Below are 21792 nucleotides of genomic sequence, written 5' to 3' on the forward strand. Positions count from 1 at the left end.
TGAGCACAAAATAGCCAATACTGACATATTTAATTACTTTAAATATATTCCCATTGGAATATTTTTATCCATTTAGGGCCTGACTGCTTTTCATATCTTACAAAATTACATCCAACATGTGCTAGTCATAGATTTGGTGAAATCTATAAAAAAAAATCACTGCTGTTCTTTAGAGCTCTCTGATCCCAAGAATTTTCATAGTGCTGTTGAATGACAGCCTATCCTCTTTTCCTGCATCTTTCTTCTCTACTTCTCCCTCATAATGGTGACCCTGGGCCACTATCTCTAAAAGGTCTCCTGTTTGAGGGAATTCCTCTATCCTGCAACCCTCTCCATGTACCACCCAGTAAAACGGGTGGTGAGATGCTGTTATTTTGTTTTTTGTAATTTGCCCCCAAATGCTGTACTCAAATCCACAAGGATCTTGGGGGACCTCACCCTGAAATTTAAGTGCCTCTTGCATGCTTGAGCCACAGAGGAGGTCTCTTGGATCTCCTGCCATACTCTCTCTCATTCACCCAGTCAGAGGAAGACCTTACAGGAGATTTGGTAAACAAGGGCAGTTACTTTATTTCTGGAGTCCTAGAGAATTTTAAACTTTCACGCTAACCTGCATTTGTCCTTTAAGAACTTTTAAAAAAAATTTAGATGTTCTCTTCTTATCTTTATTGTGGCTACCTCTTCCTTTCATGCTCTGTAAAGGTGAGGCAATCTATATGAACTATTTGTGTATAAGGGTCTGCCACATTTTGGATTTCAGTTCAAGTTGCCCTGCTTTCTCAACTGTGAGGTTGTAAAAGAGGATCTTATAGATTATCCTGATTGTTCTCATTATTAAGGTTTTTGGTTTTTTAGTGTCGGTAATTTTTTTTCTTGAAGTTTAATAATTAACAAGCAGAAGTAGAAAATAATAATAGATTTTTAATTTGATTTAATAGTCAAAATGATTCTGTTTTTCTAATGATTGTGAGCAAATGAATTTGCTGTTGATTAAAGGCAAATGTTTAGCCCCCTAAAAGTGTCTGCCTTTTGACTCAGGAGTCATATATTTTTGATAGTTAAATAGAACTGATATTAGTCACAAAGAAAGAAGTTGGAAATGTTTGGTTAGCAGACTCTTTCCAAGCTAACATTTACCAAATGTTTATGCCCTATTATAATTATGGAAGGAGGCTTACGTGGTAAATACGCAATTTTATGGTTGAAAAAATTTAGGTTTAAATTTTTGAGTGTCAACATTGCTGGTAATTGATGTAAATTTGACTTTAAAGTAGGATGTTCAAACTCTAAAGTTTAGGCTCTTATTACTGTGTTTTACTGCCTCAAATCATAAAAAAATGTAGATAGAATTTATAATAAATTATAATATAATAGCTTACTACAACCAAGCGTAGAAACATAATTGCCTTTCAAATTACAGGTATAAGCCAATAATTGTTCATTGCCATTTATGGCATATCTAGTTCAACCATAAATATATATTTATATAATAGATTAGTTATTAATATTTATATCTATTTTTATTTTATATAATATTTCCAGAGTATATAAACATCCAACTTTAACAAACTTACTTTAAAAAATACTTGCTATGTGTAACATTGCATGCCGTGTCAGTGGAATCATTCTTGAAGTTAGAGATGTGTTAAACATCTGGGTTTCACTAGACAGTTTTCCCTGTATACTTGCATGACATCAACACTACAGTGATCTATGTAGAGTCAGAAGTGTTAATATATCAGTAAGAAACAGCAATTTGCCTTAAACTCAGGCAATTATTCTGTTGTGTGACCTTAGTAGAAAAGTCAGCACTTCCAATCAGGGTGAATATAAAGCCATCCAAATTTTAAAGTTTCATCAGCAAAGTAGAAATTACTGAGCTCAAAGAAGAGGAATAAGTTTTCGAAGTTTTAACTTGAAACAAGAGAAGCAAAATTCATATTTGAGTGAATCTTATAGATTTATTTTTAACATTTGAATAATTATGATTTGTTAGAATTTAGATATGGAAAATTTTCCACATATGAAAACAGATGGTGTCTTATACTATAGTTCCTTTTTAACATTAGAATTATTAAAATGTTGAGGGTCAAAGACCAAAAACCGATTATTTATGTATTGATCTACTTTGATAATTATATTTGAATAATTTAAACATACAGTGCAGAGACCATGAATATATTCAGTACATTGTTCTGTGTCAAGTATTTAAAAAAAAGACATTTAGAAATTTCTGTGTGAAAATCTGAAGTCACAGATGCTTTATGATCTCTCATTTCTTGAGTAGCGACTTTATTCCAAAGTTAGTTGTAATTTTACACTGTTTCAAATTGATATAATTTGTTTATTTTAAAATGCTCATGAACTTATCTTGTATTCAGATATTTTCTTGCTAATTTTGGACAATATGGAAATGTATAAGTTTATATATTGTGTATCTGAACTTCATATTCTTGAAATTTTGGTTCTAACGGGAATAATATTCTTGGTAACCCTCTTCATTTTCTCCTATTTCTCAACTGGTTGCTCTTCTCATGATCCACAATTTAGAAATATGTGAAAAGAACAGAATACATCTCTTGTAGAGAAGGTACAAAGGATATGATATGGAGAAATGCCTAAGAGCAGAAAGAATATGTAGGAAGTACACTACTCCACACCTGACGGAGAGTGGAAAAGGCATTTGGGAATAGAAACATGTATCTAGACACATGTGTCTTGATTTCCTCTTTAAGTTCAGGTATTTTGCTAGGTAGATTGAAGGGAAACAACATAAAGAAAACAGAACACTCTGTCCCAATTCTTTCTTAGGATCCTAGCAATGGTCCCCACTGTAGAAATTGATCAGTTGTGGCACAGGGACTTATGTAAGACAGATAAGAATGAAATAGAGTTTCTGATAGCCTATATCCTTAGTAAGCCACATGGAGGATCAGGAAGCATCCATACTCTCACTTTTTGGGTCAAGAAAATACTCAAGAGAACTCTGAGCCACCAGAGGCTTGAAGTTGGAGTAAAAAGGCTTTTCTCTTGCAATTGGAAATACAAGGTCAGGAACATATACAACAGCACTGGGTGCAACCCATCGGCCCCAACAACATATCAGGACTTGTACACAGCAATCCCAGTCCAATGATCAGATCAGAATGATGCAGAAAACGTATGGACACCAAGTAGCTCTCAGTCCTCCTCCTCCTCCTCATGAGATCATTTAAGCCACCTAAACCTCCAAAGACCACTAGCTGTCACCTTGGAGAGAAGCAATTGGGTAGTATTTATTTTACTGAGACTGAATTTTTCAAGAGACAATTTAATCTAGAAAAGACTTCAATCTATAAATTTTCAAGTTCAAAGTTTTCTCCTCTAATACCCAGAAGGTATATGCTTACTTAAAAATTTTGATTTGTTATAGAATAAAAAGTATGGCATTTTCTTTGTTCATTTGAGAAGTAGTGAAAAAATATTCTCCACTATTAGTAGTAATATAATGTTTTCTCTATTCTAATATGTATATGCATATTTTCATTTCATGTCTGTTGGTGTTGCTTAAAGGTGCTAAATAGAAATGCTAGTAGTATTAATATGGTCATTGCTTTTAGTTGGAAGCTTTGATAACAAAGAAATCCATGTATTTATCTACTTTGTTTTTGAGTTGTGAACTCTTATTTCCTTTAGACATATTTACATTGATACCAAACTCTCAGATGAATTCATTTCTCTGCATAAAAATTCTCATAGGCCACTGCACATATACAATATTTAGACTTATTCTACTATATTATAAATTGAGAACTTTGGCCAGTGACTTTCTTTGGCACAATGGCTATCTTAGAATAAAACCTACTTCAGTCCCACGTTCAGGAAGTGCTTGAGGTAGGCTTGTCAGATGATAGATACTTAATACAAATAGAAACACAATAGAAATACAAAGCCATAGTTACCTGAAAATCTATTACAATTCATTGGATAATTTTAAAAGTGTTCTGCATCATTTTAGTTACTCATTTTGTCAAAACTTTATAAAGTGATTCCTACCAATTACATAATTTCATGTTTATTTATGCACATAGCCCAGCTAACTTCAGAAATATGAATCCATTTATTTCAATGCTTAAGAAACCCAACAAACTGGTGCTGTGAGGATATGCATTGGATTCTAAGGTGGAAGTGTTATCTGAAAATAGACATTATAATTATATAGTATCATTATTACACTGTAATTAGAGATTATGTAAGAATATAATTAGCTAGAAAGATGATGCATATAATACATGAATCATTTTTGCATTCAGTGCATGTGTGTAACAAGTGTAAAGAAATAGAAAGTTAATCAGTACTTTAAGTTAATGAGTTTCCTTGAATTCTACTGCTTTTTCTCTGCTTTAAATTTCACTTGAACTAGACATTGTTACTTTTGTAGGAATTCTCAGTTTCTAAAATTTTTGCATTAAAAATGAGATGAGAATTTTAGTTGATTTAAAGCAATATATTTAAACAGATCAATCTTCATTTTCGATTGCTTAACAGCAAGAAATTGTCACTCTGCTTCTTAATATGATGTACTTAATTTATAATACATTCAATAGATAAATAGAATGAATACACAGAGGTTTTTAAATGAAATAGGTTTTATTTTATTAAAAATGAAATGTTGTATTCAGGGGCAACCAAATAGGTAAATAAATAAATAGAATGTAATTTGGAGAACATAATGTCAAATCTGAATTATCTGAATTACTAGTTACTGAATACACAGACACTGTAAAGTTGTATGACAGTTGAGTTACTTCAACCTTTTACTTTCCTAGTCTGTAAAACATAAAGAATAACTATCAATTGGATTAAAGTTTTAATCATTTTATTCAATTGTAGAAAAAAGATTGGGGCTGGGGTTGTGGCTCAGCGGTAGAGCGCTTGCCTAGCGCGTGCAAGTCCCTGGGTTCGATCCTCAGCACTACAGAAAAATAAATTAAAAAAAAAAAGGTTTTGTGTACAACTAAAAAATAAATATTAAAAAAAGAAAAAAATTAATGCCTACAGTATGCCATATCATAGATTTCTTTATTTAAAAAGCAAGCATACTAGAAAAAAGAAAAAAAGAATAAACTTCATATTTTAAGGAAGAAGATCCCCATATTATTTGCTTTTCATCTTTTGTAGAAGTTAAAAGAAAGTGAATCAGTTAACAAACTTGCAGACATTATATGTGTATATTATTTGTAGTTTTCAGAATCTAAAGGGTGGCACATTCTATTTTTAATTCAAGTAATAAATAAAATTTATATTAGGATGTTATGTCAACATCTTCCTGTTTGGGGTTTATAATGAAATTTGTCTATCAAGAGACAAAAAAGTTGATTTTTCTTTTTATAAAAGCAATGCACTATGTGGAAACTAAAAACAACAACAAAAAATAAAACAAAGCAAAAATATATACATATACATCAAAAATAAAACCAAACTCAGTTGTCCTGAAAGTAGAAGAGAGATTATTAGTAAAGAACAGAAGACAGAAAGGCTAAGTCAAGAGATTTAGGTAAAAGGGAGGGTTGACATGATCAATGCAGAATATACTCATGTGTGGTAACGCCGCCCATTAATTTGTATAATTAATATGTGTTAATAATAAAAACACAATTAGCAAATAATTAGTTCTGATGTTCTATAGAACACTAAGGTAATTAACAACTATGATAATTCATAATATATTTCAAATTAACTAGAAGAGTCTAAGGTTTTCCAACACATAGAAATGATAAGTATTGGAGGTGGTAGAAATGTTAATTACCCTGATTTGATCACACCTTGTACAGATGCATCAAACTATCATATTGTACCTCATAAATATGTACAAATATTATGTGTCAATTGAAATTATCAGAAGACAATGCACCCTACTTAGAATGGCAATCATTGAGAATATAAATAACAAAATTGCTGTTGAGGATGTGGGAAAAATTGTATATTTATACATTGTTGATAGGACTGCAAATTAGAACAACCACTTTGGAAAGCAGAATAGATATTCCTATAAAGACTATGAATGGAACCACCATATGACCTAGCTATCCCACTTAGTGGTATTTACCCAAAATAACTAAAAGCAGCAAACTATAGTGATTCATGCACACTAATGTATATAGTGATACAATTAATAAATGCCAAGTTATGGAGCCAGCCTAGATGCCCATCAGTAGAAAAATGGATAAAAAAATGTTGTGCATGTATACACACAATTTTGTATGTGTGTGTGTATGTGTGTGTAGACTAGGAAAGTGTATATATATATATATATATATATATATATATATATATATATATGCTTTGTTTTATTTTTATTATATACAAACACAATGGAATTCTACTCAGCATATACAAGAATATTTTGGGAAATGAATGAAACTAAAGAACATCATGCTAAGTAAAATAAGCCAGACTCAGAAAGTCAAAGGTCAAATATTTTCCCTATATGAGATCAATAGTAAAAAGAACAAAAAAGGCGATCTCATGAAAATAGAAGGGTGAGCAGTAGAGTAGAAGTGGGCAACCAAGAAGGCAGAATGAGTGATGGGAAAGGGGAGCAACTACAGAGAAATTGACCAAACTATGATATGTGCCTGTATGAATGTATCACAACACATTCCAATTTTATATAAGTATAATGCACCAATTGAAAATAAATGGATAGAAGATAGACCAGTAGAGTAGAGGTAGGGGGAAAAGAGGGAGGAGGAGAGGGAAAGAGGACGTATTGGGGATTAAGATGAAATAAGCTATTATATGCATTTATAAATATGTCAAAATGAACCCTACTATTATGTATAATGTGTGTGTATTTATTTTTCAGAGGAGTTTTACAATATGTAATGCATGCTCATTATAACTAGTCAAAATTGGCATGGTAACTAAGGACTTGAAATAGATGGTGACATGGAATAAGTTTCTAATACTTTGTCTTCCATATCATTCTTTGAAACAATAAAATAGAGATAAATGAGTTTTAAGCATCAGGACTATGGTTAATTTCTCTCATAATTAATGAATACATCTGGGACAGAGAGGAAGATGTTCCTGGAGAAAGAAAAGATAGGTAAATTGATCTAATTTCTTTGTAAACAGTCTGCTAACTAGTATTATGATAAATAGGAAAATGTTATTTTCTAAGAGAAGAGGCCTCATTTATAGTATGCTTTGAGTAGTTCATGGTTACTTTAGGAATGCTTATGGTAACTAAGTTGAGATCAATGGATTAATAGGACCTGGCTCTCTGACAAATGTCATATAGACTGGGTGAACATATTTCATATTTTTTTCATTTTTTTATTCCTTTTTAGGTATACATGTCAGTAGAGAGTATTTTGACATATGTCCATTGAGTATAACTTATTCTAATTAGGATCCTATTCTTGTGGTTGAAACTCCATGATGTGGAGTTTCACTGGTAGTGCATTCATATATGAACATAACAAAAGTTATGTGTGATTCATTATACTGGCTTTCCTATTCCCATATCTCTCCCTTTCCTTCATTCCGTTTTGCCTTTTCTAATGAACTTCTATTTTTCACTCCTACTTTGTTGTGTGTTAGCATTCACATATAGAGAGAACATTTGATCTTTGTTTTTTTGGGGGGGTGGGGGTTGGTCTATTTTACTTAGTATGATAGTCTCTAGATCCATACATTTACCTGCAAAAGTCTTTATAAAGCCATTCTTTTTATGGCTGAGTAATATCCCACTGTGTATATATACCACATTTTCTTTACCTTTTTGTCTGTTTAAGGGTACCTAGGTTGGTTCCATAGCTGAGCTAATGTGAATTGATCTGCTATAAACATTTACGTGTCTGTTATCACTGTGTTGTGCTGATTTTAAGTCCTTTGGGTATATGCCAAGGAGTGGGATAACTAGGTCAAATGGTGGTTCCATTCCAAGTTTTCTGAGGAATCGCCATAATATTTACCAGAGTGGTTGCAACAATTTGCAGTCCTACCAGCAATGTATGAGTGAACCCTTTTTGTCCCATCCTCGCCAACATTTACTATTACTTATAATCTTGATAATTGCCATTCTGTCTGGAGTGAGATGAAATCTTACAGGAATTTTGGTTTGCATTTCTCTAATTCCCAGAGATGTTGAACATTTTTTCATATATCTTTGACCATTTGTATTGCTTCTTCTGTGAAGTGTCTGTTCAGTTCCTTTGCCCATTTTTTATTGACTTATTTTTATCTATCTATCTATCTATCTATTTATTTTGGTGTGAAGTTTTTTGAGTTCCTTGTATATCCTGGAGATTAATTCTGTATCTGAGGTGTGTGTGGCAAAGATTTTCTGCCATTCTGTAGGCTCTCTCCTCACGTTCTTGATTGTTTCCTTTGCTGTGAAAAAGCTTTTATATTTGATACCATTCCATTTCTTTATTTTTGATTATACTTCTTACATTTTAGAAGTCTTGTTTAGGAAGCCAGTTCCTAAACTGACATGATGAAGCGTCGGGCCTACATTTTATTCTAATAGGTGCAGAGTCTATGGTCGAATGTCTAGGTCCCTGATCACTTTGAATTTCATTCAGGGTGAGAAATAGGGGTTAAATTTCATTCTGCTACATATTGATTTCTAGTTTTCCCACCACCATTTGTTGAAAAGGCTTTATTTTCTCCAATGTATGTTTATGTGTCTTTGTATAGTATGAGTATAGTATGTACTGTATTTTTGTGGAGTTGTCTCTGTCTTCTATTCTGTTCCATTAGTCTTCATGTCCGTTTTGCTGCCAATACCATGCTATCTTTGTTACTATTTCTCTACTATAGATACTATATAAATTATATCATATATATAGTAGGTATATATAGTATTATATAGTAGGTATTTATTTATACAATAGAAATTATATCTATGGTAGTATAATTTAAGGTCTGCTTTTGTGATGCCTCCTGATTCACTTTTCTTCCTAGGATTGCTTTGGCCATTCTGGGTCTCTTATTTTTCCCAGTGAATATCATGATTGCTTTTATGTCTTAAAGGCAATCCGTTTTGTGAATTGGCCTGAACTTTATATGAAATAACATCTATTACTCTAGGCCAGAGGACATGATGAAGGAAAGAAAGATCAGGAGAGCCACAGTGTTCTTAAGCCTCCATTAATTCCTTCTGTACCTATTTTCTTGAGAATATTATAAGCCTGACACCATCTAACTCTGATTTGACAATTTGATGTTTATGTTCACCCACAACTGAAGCAAAGTGAAATCAACTAAATTATGTGATTGAGGATATCAGTTCTGTTCATGATAGAGAGTATGAATAGGACTTCATTTTCCCTGTACTTTCAGAATCAGAAGATGGGGGAAAATATTTTACTGTATGGTCTGGGATGTAGACACAGAATTTCTTGTCAAAGTGAGCTGGGCATTTGGAAACCTGTACCCACTCTTCAGAGGTGAGATGGTTCTGTTTTTTGGTCCTTGTAGGACTGTATGATTTTGCTAATACTGATGGATCTGGGAGACTGTGATGTGGGCCATGTATTGGCTTCATGCATATGCTTCAGAAATAGGACTACTTATAGTACTACCCTTCGAAACATTACTAGTGGCCCTTCCATTAGGCTGTGTACTTTAGATGATTTCACTATGCCCTTCATTGGCTGATCACTATCTCAAAAGTAGAACATTCACAGGGCCATTAGGATGGTCTATCAGAGCTCACATAGTTGCTTCCACACCACACTTTAGTATCCCATGACAAAAATGTTATGAGCCTAATTCATATGGTTACTTTTCTGTATCTATCCTCCCCAATATGGACCACACAGCTGGTATGCACACCCTTGGATCTATGGAGAAATCATTTACTTGCAGACTGGACTGGGGCTTGTCATGTACGAATCTTGAGAAGACTGATGCCTTTGTCAACAGTGGAGGGCTGAGGCCTTGGACCTTCTTATATCATCCTGACTTCTAGGGACTCAGAATCTGAGTAACAAGATCAGTCACATGGAACTCTGTATGCCTAAGTGACTGATTAGAAACCATGGATACCACTGATTGGGTGTGCTCTTCATACATGTTGCCACACATTGTCACTGATAGAATAAAACACTAACTCCTTGAATCTACAGGTTTATTCTCAGTTTCTCTTGGACTTCACCCATACACCATTTTATTCTACTCTTTTCATCTGTGTGTGTGTGTGTGTGTGTGTGTAAAATAAATCAGAGCTGTGATTATGATAGCTTTTCTAAGTACAATGAGTTCTTATTTTAAATCATTAAACCTGAAGTTGGTTGTGGGGACCTCAACCACACCACATATCAAAATAACCTACTTATTTTTTCTAAATAAATAATAGATTCACAAATTATAGTAATTTAATAATTTTTATTTACTTTTGTTTGTTTGCCTTGTTTTGTTTTTTTGGTGGAGATGCCCGGGAATGAAACTTGGGCCTCATACAAAATTTTAAAATATTGAATATAATATAAATAATTACATGAAATTTGTGTGCTTTTATTGATAGTGTATATATATATATATATATATATATGACATATATATCATGCTACAAATAAGCAGATATATAAATCCTTTCGTGTTTGTTCACAAGTATATTTGAAACCATATAACATAATTGGCCACATGCAAATTAAATAAAAACACAGAGTTAAGCTGCTTTCACTATATAAGCCTACCCATTACTTCTCTGTTATTGCCAAGGAATCTCAAGAACTATGCAAGATAAAGTCTGAAAAGGAATTATTCATGTTAAGGTAGGGAAAAAATAACATGAAGTCAATAGTTTGGCTTAATGATAATCACTGTGATGCGAAACAGGTGCTGAAAAAGTCCATGTAGAACATGAAATGAGGGTGATGGCAGCCAACCTGATTCCAAAGCTTGAGAAGTTGTGCAGTGCCCAAGACTTGCTTGTATACTCCCCAGTAAATAATAGGCATCAGTTAACAATAAAATAAAAAATATTCTTTTTCAATTGCATTTGATACTTTTTCAAATAGCAGTTAAAATTTTAAGGTATAAACACTTTTAAAGTTATTTGGACTATTCTTGTAATTAAAAAATGACTAGTTAATTATTTGTCCTAAGTGTCCCAGGAACAAAACAAAATAAAACACTGACAGTTCTGAGAAAGGAAAAAGTTAGGGAATATCTTCTGTATGTCATTTTAAAATATAGAATCCCAGGTCTTCCTTACCTAAGACCTAACAAATCAGAATCCATATTTTATGGGGATCAATAAGAAAGTTAATAAGTATTCAAGTAATCAGATGATTCTGGTTTATCTGTATTCTCAGAATAATCTGTTACTGCCTGTGATTATTCTTTGATTTGTGATTGCCTAAAATCTCACAAAGTTCAATGTACTGAATTTGTTAATATTCATTATGGTCAATTTGTAAGGTGTTTTATATTAGTATTGTTTTTTCATAATTTTTTATGTTGTATATCAGTATTTTTGCAGCAGTCCAAAGGAACTGTAATCTTAACCCCCCACCATTGGAATTAATTAGCTCCTAAATGGTTTGTCATGAAAACACTAATTGTTCCTCAATTCATGTATTCTCAGTTAAATTTTAACAAGGTTCTTTTGACAATAGGACCTAATGTTCTACAGTGCCTTTGATGATGAGCATTAATGAGCTAATGTAAAATAGTTCTGTAAAATGAACTTCCATGTGATTCCTTGATCCATGGAAGCATTGTAATTTTGTCACTTATTAGTTTACAAATGTTGAGAATAAAGGGCACCATAGTCCTTGTAGAGAGACTAAATGTCAAGAAAGAAAAAGATTATACAGAAGTATTAAACAAAACCCAGCTATACAGATTAATCATTCTAAGAAATGCCATGAGAAAACAATTATGCACTACAGTCGTTTCAATAAAACAAGATATAATGTGTTTTGATGATTTATAGTTCATAGTTTCATATTAAGTGCTATGAATATTTTTGTAGTAAATAAATGAATTGAAAATTTTTTAATACAATGATTGACTACTACAACTTTACTTTCTTTTTGTCATGATAAGATCCATTATTAGCCCAAAGGATTGGATGTGCTGTACAAAAAATGTGGTATAAGATCCAACAATACCCAATGAATTTTTGTTGAATGTCAGACACTCAGTATATGTCAATCACTGCTAGATTACAGGTCTATAATGATGAATACAAGAAGTCATCATCTCTATTCTCCTAGTCAGAGATGGCCAACTCATTAAGTGAGAAAAAATTGATCATGTTCTATTGCTGTAGCATGATTTGACATCATAGGCCAGGTAGAGTCGGCTTCAGTTTATAGTGAATAGACAATCCATGCACACATGAAAAAAAAGAGAGAAAGAAAGATTAAGAAAGAGAGAATAGGGTAGATCTTGAAGACATAGAGGTAGGGAAGATGCATGAAGGTAGAGAATATCTTAATTTTGGAAATATCTTTGTGGACATTGCCTTTGAATATTTACTTGCTGTCTTTCCTCAATAAAATAAAAGTTTTGTGAACATAAAGAAACGGTATTTGGTCTCCATTCAGAGGTTATCACAATTAATTGCCTAGAAAATTGCAGGTGCTAGAATAATAATTGTTGAATAAAGCAAACATGAAGATTTAGTAATAAGAAAATAAAGTGAATGGATAACAGAAACCAGCTCTTAATTCATATCCACATGTTATGGATTAAATGTTTATGCCCTCCTCAAACCCATAGGTTGAAGCCAAATACCCAGTGTGGCTATATTTGGAGATGAGGCCTCTAAGGAAATAATTAGGGTTAAATGATGTCATAAGAATGGGAATTTGATATAATAGTATCATTGTCCTTATGTGAAGAGAAATCAACTGGCTTGCAATCTCTATGATTACACACGGAGAATAAATAATGGGAGGGCACAATGCCATTGTGCCTAACAAGCTAGGAAGTTGCTAACTCTTTGATCATGGACTTCCAACTTTCAGAACTGTGAGACTATAAATTTCTATGGTTTTAGCCACTTATTCTATAGTATTTTGGTGTAGCAACCAAGCATATTTAGACACCATCTTTTAAAATTTAGTGTATATTCTATTGTCAAATAGAGAACCACTTAGAATTTTTAAGCAAGAAAGTTTTAGAAAAACACTCCTGCTACATGCAGTGTGGGATATACTTATGGGCTATTATGAAGAAGTGGTACTGGAAAGTTTATATACATTTAATGAGTTGTTCTTGACAATTTTATATCTATTTACAAACAGAATTAATGATTGCTGTGTTCCAAATTTATTAAGTGAATGATGGTAACACTCAAATTTGGAGGTTGAGGAAAGCTGAAGGACTCAGTATTGATCACTCTGACTTTGATGCTGTTGTGAGATCCACAAAAAGAGACACATGAAACAGTTGGATACGGGGATGTGGAAGTTAGAAAAAAAGGTGATTGAAGGTATAGAATTGCTCTGCATTGGGATTTATGTGTTAATTCAAGTCATGGAGATGTATTTGAAAATGACATCTTCTAGGAAGACAACCTAGAATAGATCCCTAAGGAAAAAAATATTTCAGAGGATTATAATACAACAGAGCTTACAATAAAATATGTCCAATCATTGAATAAAACTTGGATATTTTTTGGGAAGTGTCAGTAGAATGTAATGCTAAAAAATGATTATGTAAATATTTTCATATTGGATGTAGTATATTTTTCTTCAAAATGTGAATAAGGACACTTCATATTACTAGACTCGTTAGAAAGGGCAAGATGTGATACTCTATATTCAAATACTTATTTTACTTATTAAAATTTAATTTCAAAAACAAAGAAAACAGCATTATTACTGAGTATCTGTGTTATATCCTAATAAATAAAAATTATCATAAGCTGGAATAATATTATTTTACTTTTCAGAGGCATTTTTTTACACAAATATTTCTTAGCTTACAACACTGACCCCTTGATAAGCATGATTGTATTGGCCTTATGCAGGTATATATGTCACTCATTTGCAAAGCATATCTAATTTGTGTTATATTAAACATTGTCATTTATTTGATGACCAAAATTTTCCTCATTTCCAAAATATGCAGATACAAGAAATAGTTCATTTTATATATATTAAAGTGAGAAAGAATATAGCATTTAATTAAGACAACCTAATCACTTAATAAATGAGTTAGCTGAAGAAAATGATAGGCTTCCCTAAAATAACATGGTGATTTGAGTATTGTGTCTTAAATTTATGATTATTTATATGCATATTTTATTTTTTATCTTATATACTCATGTACTCACACATTTACTTTCAAAAGCTGTCCCATGGAATTCAAGTGAATCTTTAGCTACTAAGATAACAGAAAATATGCATAAAGATTATTTTCTTTCTGTTTCAGCTTTCTAATGAAATGTCTCATTGTCCCATGTACCTGGAGATAAATTGCAAAATATTAATACAGGCAGTGAATAGAATTTTCCCATAAGAACTCAACAGTAAACAATGAAGCAAAAGAAAAAAGATGACTAGCAATATTTTTAAGCACTACAATAATTTTATGGAACTCAAACCATTTTGAAAATGCTTTTAAAATATGGACCCATTTTTATAGTGATTTAAGGCATATTAAAATCTTATTTTTTGGATTAGATAAACCATTTTAGATTATAATTTTTATATAACAGGATTTGTTTACATTATGCTACCCCAAATGATAGCAAGATAAATAACTTTGTTTCTGTTTTTTATTCAAAAAGATTCTCGTGTTCATTAATAGATACCTTTGATAAATCTTCTCCCAAACCTATTTTTACATTTTCATTATTTCACAGAAATCCTGGCTTCGTTAAAATTATGGGAAGCTTCTTTTCTTACAATGACTGTATGAGATTTTTTTTCATGGTATACTATCCTTAAGAGAAATATAATTTATCCTACAATTCTATAAGTCTTTTAGGTGTAGAAGAATGGCGATAGGCTTGCCTTGGACGAAGTCACAGTTTCTAAATATACTTATCTAAGTGATCAAATAATTGCTCATTAAGGGCACATCCAGGAGTTTGTGGCCTTAGTTTTAATAGCTTTGATATCCTCTTTTAAAAGGAGAATAGAAAATTATGAAGAACAGGCTTATTTACATTGTAATTAAAATGACAAAGTAAATGCCTAATATCACAACTATCACAACCCCGCCCCAAAATAGCTATTCAATAACTCTGACACGTTTCTTATTGTTCCAGACATTTTTGTTGTGCATCCTCAAATCCCCCACCCCTTCATTTCACAATGATTTTTAACAATTTATTTTTTTGAGCTGTTTCATGTTTACAGCAAAATTCAGCAGATGGTATAGGGGTTTCTTATATATCTCCTGTATTAGTACAATTTCCATTGCTATAAAAAATAATCCTGGACTGGGTACTTTATAAAGAAAATAAATTTATTTAGCTCACAGGTTTGGATGATGAACACTCTGCCCATACAACAGTGTGGTAGATTGTGTCATAGTGGGAGTAAATAAATATGAGAGGGACAGATCACATAATGAGACAGGAAGCCAGAAAAAGGGGAGGCATTCCATTTGCTTTCTTACTTCAGTCCTTTCATGAGAATTAACCAGTTCTCTGAGAATTACTTTAATTATTTCCAAAGGCAGCACCTCTAATGACCTTATTCCTTCTTGGTAGGCCCCACATCTTGGTTTCATACCACCTCCCAACAGTACCACACTGAACAGCAAACTTCCAACATATAAACATCTGGGGGACAAACTACCTCCAACCTATAGTACCCTCTGTCCCAACTAATATATAACCTCCCGCTCTGAGAGTATCCTTCACCAGAAGAGTACATTTGTTACAACTGATAAACCTGTATTGACAGCATAATTACTAAAAGCCCATATTTTACAGTAAGCGTCACCACTGGTGTTGTACATTCTGTAGGTTTAGACAAATGTATGTATAATAACATGTATCCACCACTGCAGCATCATACAGAGTATTTCCACTACCCTAAATGTCTCTTCCACTCTACCTCCCCTCTTCCAAACCTTAGCAGGCCTTGACTATGTTCTTATCTCTATAATCTTTGCCTTTTCCTGAATGTCTTTTGGTTGGAATCATAAAATACACAGCTGTTGGTATTGGATTCTTCTACTGAGTAATACGCATTGAGGGTCCCACAATGTCTTTCCATGGCTTAATAGCTCCTTTCATCTATAACACTGAATAGTATTCTAGTGTCTGGATATACTGCAGTTTGTTTATCTACTCTCCTACTCAAGGGCATCTCAGTTGCTTCCAAGTTTTGGCAATTGTGAATAAAGCCACTATAAATATGCATGTGAAGATTTTACTGTGAACATAAGTTTTTAACTCCTTTGGATTGATGCCAGGGAGCACAATTGCTGGATTGTAAAGTAAAAGAATGTTTAAGTTTATATAAAAAAAATACCAAACTGTTTTTGTAGGCATTTGCTGTTTTAATTTGCATTTCTCTGAGACGTATCACACTGAGAATCTTTTCATATGTTTATTGGTCCTCTGTGTATCATCTTTGGTGAACTATGGGTTAATGCCTTTGAGAAAATTTTAATCATATTTTTAAATGTTGAATCTTACAAGTTCTTTGTATGTTTTGTAAAACAGTCCTTTATCAGATGTATCTTTATAAAATATTTTATCCCAGTCTCTGGGTTTTCTTTTTAATCTCTCGATTAAAAGATATTCATCATTTACAGATCAAAAGATTTTAATTTTAATGCAGTTGCTCAATTAATTCTTTCATGGATTGTGCCTTTAGTGTATCTAAAATGTCATCACCATAGTGAAAGTCATCTACATTTCTCCTGTTATCTTGTAAGTTTTTGGTTTTGAATTTTACATTTAATTATAAGATGTCCTTTATGTTAATTTTTATGAAGGATGTGTCTAGGTTTCTATTTGCATGGGTATGTCCAGTTGTTCCAGCACCACTTATTAAAATGATTAGCTATGCTTCAGTAATGTCTTTGCTCCTGACAACAATCAGTTGACTAGACTTATCTGGGTCAATTTCTAGTCTCTGTATTCAGTTCAGTTGATAAATTTGATATCTTTTTCATCAATATCATAGTCTTTTGATTACTGTAGCTATTTAGGTAAGTCTTGAAGTTAGGTAGGTATAGTTCTCCCTCTTCTCTTTCAATATTGTGCTGGTTCTTCTGGGCCTTTTGACTATCTTTATAAACTTATTTAGTTTTTAGGTTAATAATTTAATGATAGAATGCTCAAATTTCTTTAGACACAATATTTCAAGTTACTATACTTTTGTCCAGAGTATAGATCTTAAATGGTACAAACTGTACCAAAATATTGAATCACAAATTAAGCTAATAGAAAGAAAAGGAAATTCTCCAGACTTGGGTTTCCTTTCTTCACTTTCACTTGCTGCAGACTATTTCTATGGAAGTTATTTAGATAAATCTTGAATGGACATCTTGTGAGAAGATCTATTGCCAAAAGAGCTAACAGGGACAAGCTCCTGGCCACCATGCAGACTCTAAAGCAGTTTTCTGCTTAGAAGCCAGTCCCATGTTTTATTTTGCTTCAATTCATGCCTGTTCAGAAGAAGCACCATTCAGTAGCTACTGAGTATTTATGTGTAGAGAGAAAAATAGAATACAATGGTTTTCTCATAAAGTAAGAGCAAATGGAGGACCAGCTCTAGCTCTGGAGCATATCAGGCATGACAAACATCCCTGCCCTAAATGTCCTTGGTTCTCCATCCTATTTAGTAACACCTTGTTTCCCTGACCCTCTTCTTCTGATACTTAAGAGTTGCCAGAGGTTTGACTGATAGCAGAAAGCTGAAGGAAATTGGAGGTGTTGCCCAGCATTTACATTCTGCCCACAGGCACAGACACACAAAGTAAGACTTGTTAAAATTGTCAGCCTGCTTGATTTTGGTTTCACAGGCTGTTCAAGAGCACTTCTTACTGAGAATGCCCCCATAGCATGAAACGATATGTGTGACTTTAGTGGTGATAAGAATGACCCTCTTATATCACAGCTACCCATCCCAAATCTATGGGGATCATCAGATGCATTGTAGGCTTTGTTCTGTTGGGAACATATATTACATACCACCTAGTTTAATCAAATTGTGTTTCTTATGTTATACTGCTTTATAAACTCACACCTCATCTATACACTTTAAAATTCATAAACTGCCAGCCCCAAATGCAGAAGGCTCAAACACTGAAAAAGCATGGCAAGTAGTTGTGGATTCTGAGGTAAATTTCAGGATGGGTCAGTCTTGCCATCATTCACAGTGAAATAGAAGCACTAAGCTCTTTCTAGTTCTGAGAGAATAGGGCGTCACCGATGAACACTGCTACTACTTGTTTACCAAACAGGAAGCAAAGGCTTCTTTTGACTTTGCCACTCTCTGTTCCCTGGAAGGACTTCTGATTGGTAGGGCAGAGAGGATGATGGATGGTTCAAAGTGGTTCAGCAGCCCTGGAACTGGGCCAACACAATGCCCACAATTCTACCCAGGCCAGGACCCAGAGATGGAATTAAGTTAAGAGCTGCTATCAGCCATCATCAAATAGCACAGCACAACACAGCCCACATCTCTGGGTCCTTTCCTGAATCTACAACCCAGCATAGGGGAAGCTTTTTGGTAAAGGAGAAAAAAGGGAGGTTGGTGAAGGCCACCACTGCTTCCCAAAGGTCTGATCATCTAGGCTACATCTAGCAACATTATCAACTGTGGAATATGAGCCCAGCTGGAAAATGAATGGCACTAAGAGTAAAGCTTCTTGGGAAAATCCAAGATGCCTACTCTGAAGCTTGATCAAGAATGTGAATACACCAGTATGCAAGTATAGTCTACTAAAAATCTATATGGATATTTTAGTTTTCAGGTGCCATGTGAAAACTTTAACCTCTCAGTACACAAGTTTAGTGGACTTCTAAAGAGACGCTACATCTAAGATGGTTTAAGCCATCATTTATAACCATTTAGTGAAAAATAGTCACTTCTGGGTTTTCTGATATATGAGATTAAACATGAAACCAAATTATGTTTCCCTCAACATCCAAAATGCATGTATACTATCCAAAATGCATGTATACTTGCAGATTTATGCAGAAATAATGCCCTAGTGAAACTATACTCAGCCTTTCAAGTTAGGTGCACAGGGCCATCAGCCATCCAGCATATTCTATCAAGGATAAGAGCAATACAATGTGGGCAGAAATTATATGATGTAAAATAGATGTCCTTTTATAAAGCTTAAGACTTAGGGTAGAACAAGTGAAGACAAAGGCAAAATTCCCAAGAATTAAAAAGCATTCCACATTGTTCTCATACTCTGTGAAGCCATGAAATGAACAATAGTCCTAAAACGCCTGGGCTGGATCCAGGCCCACCAAGACACTTCAGTTTCTTCCAACTGGCTCCTCATCAACTCCCTGCTGTATTCATAGCCCCAAAATAGTGCCCCGTTGGCAGGGAATGGAGGAATCATAGTAGGTTTCAGTCCAGAATATAAGGCTGTTATTCCTTCATTATTTACAACACCTAGCAAGGTTCCAATAAATCCTGTTTTCCAGACATGGAAAGAACTTGAATTCTGGATTTAACCCAATCCACAGGGTATATAGCAAGCCACAGGCAAATTTCACCAATTTCACCACTTAACAAAGACAGAGGGCCTAGTTCATCTTTTGATCTCCCTGATGCATAAAAAGGATGGGCTCAGTTCATAGCCAGCAGAGAAGAAACAGCCTTGTACTTTTCAAAGCAAAGCACTTGGAGAGTACATGGTAGAAGCCCAAGGATAAGGATATCTAAGGATAGTCTTAACAACAGATCAAACTGTATTCTGGCTCTTGGCTATCTTTCCTGACATCTCCATTTCATACGTGGTCTGCAGAGGGCCCTTCATGAGCTCTGTGGGGCAGAGCACCAGCTAGGCAAAGGTGAAGGACCCTGTGAGTACCTTCTGCAAATCACTCAACTTTGCCTGTTTGTCCAACCCAATTGTTCCCCCTACCATCTGCTGGCAGAAGCCTTAGGGCAAAGAGCACCGAATTCTCCAAGATGTTTGCCATCAGAGCCCACCTGGTGCCCTTGTAGAAGCCACAGAAACCACCTGTGAGTAGGTCTTCAGGCAGCAATCTGTGAGGCCTCGGTACAAGACAGGGAACGTTGTATCTTCACCTTCATTGTGTCAAAGGGCTGCCCTGTCAGTACACATCTGTGAGGTCAATGGCAGCTTGGATGGCAGGATTGGATTTCATGGTGCTGCTGGGATACATAGAAGGTGACTCTTAGGAGCTTATGATGGGCACTGTGTATCCTGCCATGCTGTTGAGGCTGCGTGCTGCTTGAGCTTCACCACCCTCTTGGCTCCTGTCTTTATAAACTTGTAATCAGTTTGACAATATTCACAAAATAACTTTCTGGTATTTTGATTGGGATTGCATTTGAATCAATATATCCAGTTAGGAAAAATTTACATTTGGTAATGTACAGTCTTCTAATCCATGAATATAGATTATCTATTTATTTAGTTCTCTGATTTGCTTTATTAGAATTTTGTGATTTTCCTCATATAGCTCTTGTGCATATTTTATTAGGTATATAACTACTATTTCATTTTTGAAAGGTGCTAATGTAAATGGTATTGTGATTGTGTATTTCATTTCAAAGTTGATTATTACTGGTATGAAGAAATGCAAATAGCATTTATCTTAGCTTTATATGTTGCATCTTTACTATAATAACTTAAAATTTTCAGTTTTTTGATGATTCTTTAAGATTTTCTACATAGACAGTCATGTCTTTTGTAAAGACATTTATTTCTTCCTTCCCGATCCAGATATCTTTTATTTCCTTTCTTTTCCTTTTTATTTATTTATTTTAATTAACATATATTTTACATATTAATAGGATTCAGTATGTATTATTGGGATACTTAATGAAATCAAGCATGCATTGATCATATCAACCAACCTCTTCTATCCCTATACCTCTCTCCTTCCACTGTACCCCTTTCAGTCCCTAGTAATCACTATTGTAATTTCAGGTTGATTAAAAAAATTATTTTGTATATATGAGAGAGATATGCATTGATTGGCTGTCTCTGTTTTATTTCACTTAAGATTCTCTAGTTTAATCCAATTCATTACAAATTATAAGATTACATTAGTCTTTATGGATAAATAATATTCCTTTGTTCATGTATACTATATTTTCTTTATCCATTCATCTGTTGGTGGGTACCCAAGCTGTTCTATATCTTAGTTATTGAGAACAGTGATGCAACAAACATAATCATGCACATGTATCTTTTGCATGCTGATTATTTTCCTTTGGATATATACTCAGAAGTGGGATAATTGTACCTTATTGTAGTTTTATGTTTTGTTTTTTGAAAAATCTATATATTGTTCTCCATAGTGGATGTTTTAGACAACTTTAGGAGCAAAAGCTCATTTTGGGGGCTGATGATTTTACAGTTCTTTTTCCATAGACTGCTGACTTCATTCCTTGGGGCCTGAGGTGAGGCAGAACATCATGGCGGAAGAGTATGGAGGAGGGAAGCAGCTCACCTGTTGATGGAGAGAAGACTCAAGAGTAAGCTCAGTTCAACAAAGCCAAAATCTATACCCCAATGGCATTCCCTCAGGGATCCACCTCATCCAACCACATCCCACTTGCCTTCAATTACTACTCAGTTAATCCCTGTCAGAGGATTTATTCACTGATTGGGTCAAGGTTCTATAACCCAATCCTTTTACTTCTGAACTCT

The 21792-nt window shown here is 33.8% G+C and overlaps 1 pseudogene; it reads right to left on the minus strand.

Annotated features, from left to right (window-relative positions):
• Positions 1 to 19317: 19317 nt before the first annotated feature.
• On the minus strand, positions 19318 to 20385 carry LOC107143629 (annotated as a pseudogene).
• Positions 20386 to 21792: the final 1407 nt, after the last annotated feature.

The sequence above is a fragment of the Marmota marmota genome, unplaced genomic scaffold (genome assembly GCF_001458135.2).
Source record: "Marmota marmota marmota unplaced genomic scaffold, marMar, whole genome shotgun sequence".
NCBI classification, from domain to species: domain Eukaryota; kingdom Metazoa; phylum Chordata; class Mammalia; order Rodentia; family Sciuridae; genus Marmota; species Marmota marmota.